Raw genomic sequence first — 7,875 nt, 5'->3', positions numbered from 1 at the left:
AATATTTATTACTCATATCCACATTTCAATTTTACAAATAAATTTTACAATTTTACCTCGATTAACATGGACATTATTGTCAATATAATACATTAGAACGCATTATTTTCATTTTATAAGTTAAAAGAAACTATGGATTACAAAATATATTTCCAAATTCAAATTGAAATTAAAAAAAGTACAAATATTCAACTAATTATAAAAAATATTCTATTAATGGTTTTAAATTTATCAAATCATGTACCCTAAACAATAGTCTCTTTGAAGAAAAACTAATGCAAATAAGGTATAACACCAATGGCTCATGTTCTATAAAGTTATTGCTATATCTTTTGAAAAGCAAAAATCTCATATTTCAATCCTCCTTTCTTTTTACAGATAAAGTGATAAAAAACACATCCTTAATCCTGTGAATAAAAATTATTAAATTTAACTAGACTTTGAATTTAATCAATATTAAATATGAATTCATGTCTGAACAAATTGGCACCTTACAGTTATCTCACCTAATTTGCAGATACATCTTCCCAAGTACTAATTGCTTTCAAGACACTAACACAATTTTGACCTGAATCCATCCCAAACCCAAAAACTCGATAAAAGAATCATGAAAGCTCCATACAAAATGTTATTTTCATTTTGCACTCTTTACCCAAAAATAACAAATTAGTCAAACAAGTCCTTCCAATTAAAATTATCATCTATTTTTACTATTAAAAACTAGTGCAGCTGACGGTAATTACCAAATAATTACACATAATATAAGGACCAAATGGTTTTTTTAAGTAGAATAGCAAAATACAATCAGACTACTACTACAGGTCTCCATGGTACATTTGGCCAAAAACGCTATCCAATTAACCAAATCCAAATCCTGACTTATCTCAAATCAAGTAACTCAAAATACCCAAAAGTTTAAACCCCAAAATAACAAAAACAAGTAACTTAAAACACCCTAACTCAGATGGATTCAATCCAAACCCAATCTGTGCTGCGAATGAAAGATTCCAAACAAAAGAGATCTAAGAACAAATCATCCAAAGCTTCCTATATATCAGGTACTTTTTTAAGTATTTTCTATTACTTTCTGTACAGAGTGATTGTCATGAGCTATATAATACTTTGATTCATCAACATTTGCAATCAATGTGAATACACCTAATCAATAATCAGAATAAAGCAGAAACACAATACTTGTAAAAATACCCATTCTATATTAATCAGTAAACTGTTCTCAACAATTTAAAAATCTAAAAACCATCCACTGCTGGATTAACACCGATTCAAAAGATCGAAATAAGAAAGTAAACCAAAAACTAAAACAGAACCCACAGATTTCACTGTCTACTTGGATCTCTGCCTCATCTTTCGGCGCTTTCTCTTCAACCTTCTCATACGCTTCTTCTTCCACTGTTTAAGAAGAATACCCCCAAAAAAACAAATGAAAACCCATAAAATGATAATAATATTGAATAAATTTTAGCATGACGAAATGTACTACGCAGTGCAATCATCTGAGTGGGATGGGATTCATAAAATTACCTTGGCTCTCATGGTGATGTGATGACGAAAAGCTTACAGTCGCGGGAAAAAGCTAAAGCTGGTAGAAGATGCTGCTTCATCGGGTTTACACCATTATATAGATAAACCCTAGGGCTTATTTATGATCCAGCTATACCTTCTAAATGATGGGCTAAAATTTGGACCAGTTGTCTATAAATGGGCTGCTTGATGAACTCCGATTAATGTTTCTGATTGGTCAAATTTGCTATTAGACCCTGTAAATTACTTAAGTTGTGGATTTTGTACTTTTACTTTAATTTGGTCATTTTCTGTCTAAAATTTAAATATTTTAGTTCTAACTAAATGATAACTATTAAACTTATTAAGTTAAGTTCTATTATTTTTAAAATTTGATGTGTCAAACATATTATCACATGTGAAATGCTATTTTTGTTTGTTATTTTCACATATTACTTACAAAAAATTAGTTAATAGATTTAACAACTAACGCTTGCATTAAAATTAAAATTTTAAAATTCAAAAAATATAGTCACTCAGAATGATCCAATTGGTAAACGTGAACTAAATCTATAACTTTATGCATAATACATGACTAATGACATAATTTAACCAAATATATTTAACTATTACCATTGGGTCAAAACTAAATTTTCAAAATTCAAAAAATATAAGGACTAAATTGATCAAGTTAAAGTTCATGTACTAAATCCACATTTTACACATGGTCTAATATCTCTAATTTGTTGTCCTAGAAGTCGATCGAGATTATCAAGATGCAATAACAATTACTCTCAAAGGTTTAGTGTTGGAGTTTGGTGAAAATCCTCATTGTCTTAACCTTCAATGACATTTCATGCAACAAACAACTTTGAAGGGTCAATACCACAAGTAATTGGCAAATTCAAAGAGATTCGTAGACCTAATGCGTTCACAAGATCAATCCCATCATTTATTGGAAACCTGCAACAGCTTGAGTCCTTGGACCTTTCAAGCAACAATCTACGTAGTGAGATCCCTTTACAACTAGCAAACCTCAATTTTCTTTCATTTATTAACATCACAAATAATAAGCTAGTGGGCCCAATCCCAACGAGCACCCAACTTCGATCATTTCCAGAAGCTTCATTTGAGAACAATACTGAATTATGTGGACCTCCTTTGAAGATAATGTGCATATTGCCACTAACTAAAAAAGACAGCCCTTCATATTATGAGATTGGGAGTATTATACACTAATTCATTTTAAGTATTATATAAGATTTTGTTAGAGATTGTGTGACCTGAATTTTGTCTCTTGTTGAAAAACCAAATACAGTGGCAAAATAAGTGGATCTGTCAAGGTCTTTAAATAGCTTCTCATCATAAGTCATGTGATTGGTGCAACCATTATTAACTAACCAACTATTACATGGAATGCTTGATAAGAAGTAAGAGACAACAAACAACTAGCCTTCTTTTTCTTTAACTGTAGTATGTGCTCCACCTTAATGCTTATTTCTTGTTTCCTCGCAAAACCTCTCAATATTCCCCCATCAAGTTGCACATTCTGCATTTCACATCTGACTTTCCCTAGCACCTGAAACAGGGGTGGTTCTACTTTCCATAGTACTTACATGAAGAGTACTTATTGAAATTTCCAACACCATTACCTTTTGCAACAACTTCTGAACCATTATCACCACCACTCTTCTTCCCTTTCAACTTCTTGTCCTTTCATCCTTCACCCTACTGCATCTTAGCCTTCAATGCTTCTTTTACGCTTCCTTCTTCCCACAGTAGCCTCCTCTGCTTATAAAACACTGATCAACTCCATTACTCTCAGCCGAGTCAAGTTCTTAGTGTTCTCCAAATAAGCAATTGTTGCTTTATACTTCTCAGGCACAAAGATTAGTATTTTCTGCACTAGTCTACAATTAGAGAGATCAGTCTTGAGAACCCTTACCTTGTTCGCAATATCTATCAGCTTGTTTGAGAATTCTTTGATTGACTCAGACTCCTACATCTACAACCTCTCGAATTTCCTGATTAAGCTCAACACCTTCATGCTCTTGATCCTCTCATCTCCTTGATACTCAATCTTGAGGTAGCCCTATATCTCCTTTGCTGATCCAAAAACCATAATTTTATTGAATATGGTTGGTGAAACAGAAGCATAAAGGCAAGACTTTGCCTTTTCCTTCATGGTGGTTCTCTCATTGTCATTGTACAGTTTGATCTGGTTCATAGTTGGATTATTGTGAAGTGGAGCCACCTCATAGTCTTCCTTGATAGTTTCCTAATAATCACAACCCTCTATGTATGCTTGCATTCACAACCCATGCTTGATAGTTTTCTCTATCAAACACAGGTGGGGTTAAAACAAACATGTTACTTGATTTTGATTCCATTTTTCTCAATTCCTCATAAGTGTATCTCTTAATTTTTTTTCTCAAGATTCTCACAGAGCTTCTCTCACGGATCCCTCAAGAAAAGGGGCTCCTGATACCACTATTAATTTAGTTGAGAACTAAATGAAGCATAGAAAGCAAGAATGGGGGAAGGATATCAAATTCATTAACCAAACAATGCTTATATACATGACTCAAGCAACAAACTTAAATAAATTTTAGCTTCCTACTCCTACTAACAAGCTAACGATCTCCCTGGGACTTAGTCATCCTAATGATAAAAAAAACTTTGCAGGCTTTGAGACACTAATAATATCAAATTAGTGTTACTTGGAAGAAATTTCTTGGGGAAAGGTTTTTGAAGAAAAAGACAAAGAGGGATAATAGATGATACATAACGTTTCATATGTAATGAAATTCAACAAGCCTTCCATAATTTCCAGCATGACTGAAACCAAAATCATTAATGTTTTATACAAAGGAACAGAGGCATGCAATTTTCTTGTCCAGTTTCAAATTTCACTTGTTTTAGTCTTCCTACAACACAACCATGCAAGTCATGCCGCAGCAGTTTATGTTTTTGGTCTACACCGAACCATTGAGCATTCATACTCCTAGAGCATCCTAGCTTTCCCCCTCCCTCCATTTCTTTATACCGTGAAAATCCCTTACAATTATCCTCCATCTTTCAATAACATCACCAAAAAAAAACTGAGGATTTTACTGCTTTCATGGCTTTTATTCAATTCATATTTTGCAATTCTCCTTAGCATTAGTAACTTGATTTTAGTTTCTGGTCAATGCCAAAATGATCAGAAACAGTTGTTGCTAGAATTGAATTTGAGCAGCAACTTCAATCCTACTGCATTTCCTACCCTGTTAGAAAGGCCGATGAAATGGAATCAAACCACGGATTGTTGTTCCTGGGAGGGTGTAAGTTGCGATGCTGGTGGTCATGTTTCGATTTTGATTTGAGCGGTCGAGAAATTTCAAGTCCAATTGACGATTCAAGTAGTCTTTTCCGTCTTCAACATCTTCGGCAACTCAATTTGGCCTTAAATCAGTTCATGACCGCTTTTCCTACTATATTTGATAAGTTGGAGAATTTGAGATATCTTAATTTGTCTGAAGCTGGCTTTACAGGGCAAATTCCAATTGAGATTTCACGCTTGACAAGGTTGGTCACTCTCGATTTATCTATTGATACATTATTTGGAACACCTTTGAAACTTGAGAAGCCAAATCTAAAGACGCTTGTTCAAAATCTTACGAAGCTAAGATTTCTCTATCTTGATGGCGTAAATATATCAGCTACGGGGAATGAATGGTGTCAAGCCTTATCACCATTGACTGAGTTGCAAGTGTTGAGCATGTCCGACTGTTATCTTTCAGGACCTATACATTCTTCACTTTCCAGGCTTCGATCTCTCTCGGTAATTCGCTTGGACAGAAACAACTTGTCTGGTTTGATTCCACAATTCTTTACAAAATTCCCAAACCTGACTTGCCTTAGTCTTAGTAGCGTTAACTTCAGTGGACCCATTCCATCTTTCTCATCATCCATAAATCTTAGAGAGCTAATACTTGCTCTTAATCAGTTAAATGGCACAATTCATTCCACTGACTGGACAGGTTTTTCTAAGCTAGAAATTATTGGCTTAGGAAACAACAAGCTAAGCGGAACCATATCACCAACTTTGTTAGGCATTTCATCACTGCGGACACTTAGCCTTTCTCATAATCAATTCAATGGCAGCATTGGTGACTTTCATGGTAAGGCCTCTTCACTGATTAATACCCTTGATCTTAGCAACAACATGTTACAAGGGCAATTTCCAATGTTTGTGTTTGAACTCCATGGTCTCACTTCACTGAATCTTTCTTCAAACAACTTCAGCGGTTTGATACCAGTGAGTGCCTTTCAAAACCTGAGGAATATGTCTGCTCTTGGTCTTTCATATAACAGGTGGTCTATTGATGCCACTACTACTAATATTTCTTCACTTTCTTTCCCCACACTTGCCGAATTAGATTTGGCATCTTGTAACTTAACAGAGTTCCCTGGTTTTCTAAAAAATCAGATTAGTTTACACGACCTAGACCTTTCAAAAAACCAAATTCATGGGAAAAATACCCGATTGGATTTGGAAACCAATAGATCTTGCGCGCCTAAATCTTTTTCAGAACTTTCTTGTAGGATTCGAAAGACCTTTGAAGAACATAACTTCTAGTCTTGAGATTTTTGACCTGCATGGTAACCAATTGCAAGGGGAAATACCAATTCTATCAAATGCCGCCTATTTGGATTACTCAAACAATAATTTCAACTCTGTTTTACCAGCTCAGATTGGTGACTCCCTCCAGTATGCTTTTTTCTTCTCCCTCTCAAATAATAACATTCAAGGGAGTATCCCTGAGTCGATATGCAACAGTAAATGTCTTGAAGTACTTGATCTGTCTAATAATTCCCTGAGTGGTCCAATTCTTCAATGCCTATTTCAGATAAGTAGATCACTTTGGGTATTGAATCTAAGGCGAAATAATCTCAGTGGCATCATTTCTGACACTTTTTCAAAAAGTTATCGGTTACAAACTCTCAATCTCAATCAAAACCGATTGGAAGGAAAGGTTCCAAAATCATTGGTGAATTGCAAAATGGTGAAGCTTTTAGACATTGGCAACAATCATATCAACGACTCGTTCCCATGCCATTTGAAGAATATAGCCACGTTGCGTGTCCTTGTTTTACGTTCCAACAAATTCAACTGTCACATTGATTGTTCTGGAAATAATAGTGGATGGCCAATGCTTCATATTTTAGACTTAGCATCCAACAATTTTAGTGGTAAACTGCATCTGACATGTTTGAGGACGTTGGATGCTATGCAGTCTAATCCGGATAAAAACCAATCAGAGCTCCAATATCTCCAATTTGAAGCTCTTGGAGTCTATGTTATTGTTAAATATCAAGATGCAATAACAATTACCACCAAAGGTTTAGAGTTGGAGCTGGTGAAGATCCCAATATTGTTTACCTCCATTGACATTTCATGCAACAACTTTGAAGGGTCAATATCAGACATAATCGGCAAATTCAAAGAACTTCATTGCCTTAACTTTTCGCATAATGCTTTCACAGGTCCAATACCATCATCTTTCGGAAACCTGCAAGAACTTGAGTCCTTGGACCTCTCAAGCAACAGCCTACGCAGTGAGATCCCTTTGCAGCTAGCAAACCTCAATTTCCTTTCATGTCTTAATGTCTCAAATAATAAGCTAGTGGGTCCAATCCCAACCAGCACCCAACTTCGATCATTTTCAGAAGCTTCATTTGAGAATCTATTGGAATTATCATTTTCCTCTTATCTCTGGGTTGGGAATTATCATTGTACCTCTTATCTGTTGGAAGAGATGGAGGATCTGGTATTTCGAGCGTATCGATTGTGCTCTCTCCAGGCTTTTCCCTCGTTTTGGTCGTGAAACAAAAAAGCATGGGAGGAGAGCAAAGCAGAACCAAAGGAGGAGGACCCAGCATGGGATTAAGGAGTAGAGAATAAGTTAAAAGAGGTACTTAGCTATCTCTTTCCTTGTATTATCCAGTTTCTGGTTTTTGTTTCCACTGTATGCTGTTTTTGCTGGTTGTGCTCTCCCCTTCTTATTTTGCTTGTAATATGTGTATACTGTTTTTTTTCGATTAAATAAGTTGACTTATCTTCTACCAATACGATTGCTTTCTGGTCAATGTCCAAGCTTCTGGACGGTGATATTAATTTGCAGGCATGGTTCCAGTAAGTCTGTTATTAGCAAAGTCAATAATCTTTAAGTCCAAAAGTACTCAGTCGTGATATCGGAAGTAGAACCGTTAACACCACCGGCAAGTACTCAGTGATTAAGAGGAGCCACAGAGAAGAACTGTATTGAGGAAATGTTATGAACTGAAGTTGGGTCAGTATCAAATAGATTT

At 35.3% G+C, this 7,875-nt stretch overlaps 1 long non-coding RNA gene and 1 pseudogene across 1 annotated transcript; one reads left to right on the top strand and one right to left on the bottom strand.

Moving 5' to 3' along the window:
* Positions 1-1,194: 1,194 nt before the first annotated feature.
* LOC108466617 (uncharacterized) lies at positions 1,195-1,755 on the bottom strand. The gene is made up of 2 exons (XR_001868670.2): positions 1,543-1,755; positions 1,195-1,410 (listed from the first exon to the last, which is right to left on the bottom strand). It is a non-coding gene; the product is annotated as an uncharacterized LOC108466617 (long non-coding RNA).
* A 2,600-nt stretch (positions 1,756-4,355) lies between these two features.
* On the top strand, positions 4,356-7,633 carry LOC108466337 (receptor-like protein 7; annotated as a pseudogene).
* The last annotated feature ends 242 nt before the right edge of the window (positions 7,634-7,875 follow it).

Source organism: Gossypium arboreum, chromosome 2 (genome assembly GCF_025698485.1).
Source record: "Gossypium arboreum isolate Shixiya-1 chromosome 2, ASM2569848v2, whole genome shotgun sequence".
In the NCBI taxonomy this organism is placed as follows: domain Eukaryota; kingdom Viridiplantae; phylum Streptophyta; class Magnoliopsida; order Malvales; family Malvaceae; genus Gossypium; species Gossypium arboreum.
This window is presented reverse-complemented; position numbering and strand designations above follow the sequence as displayed.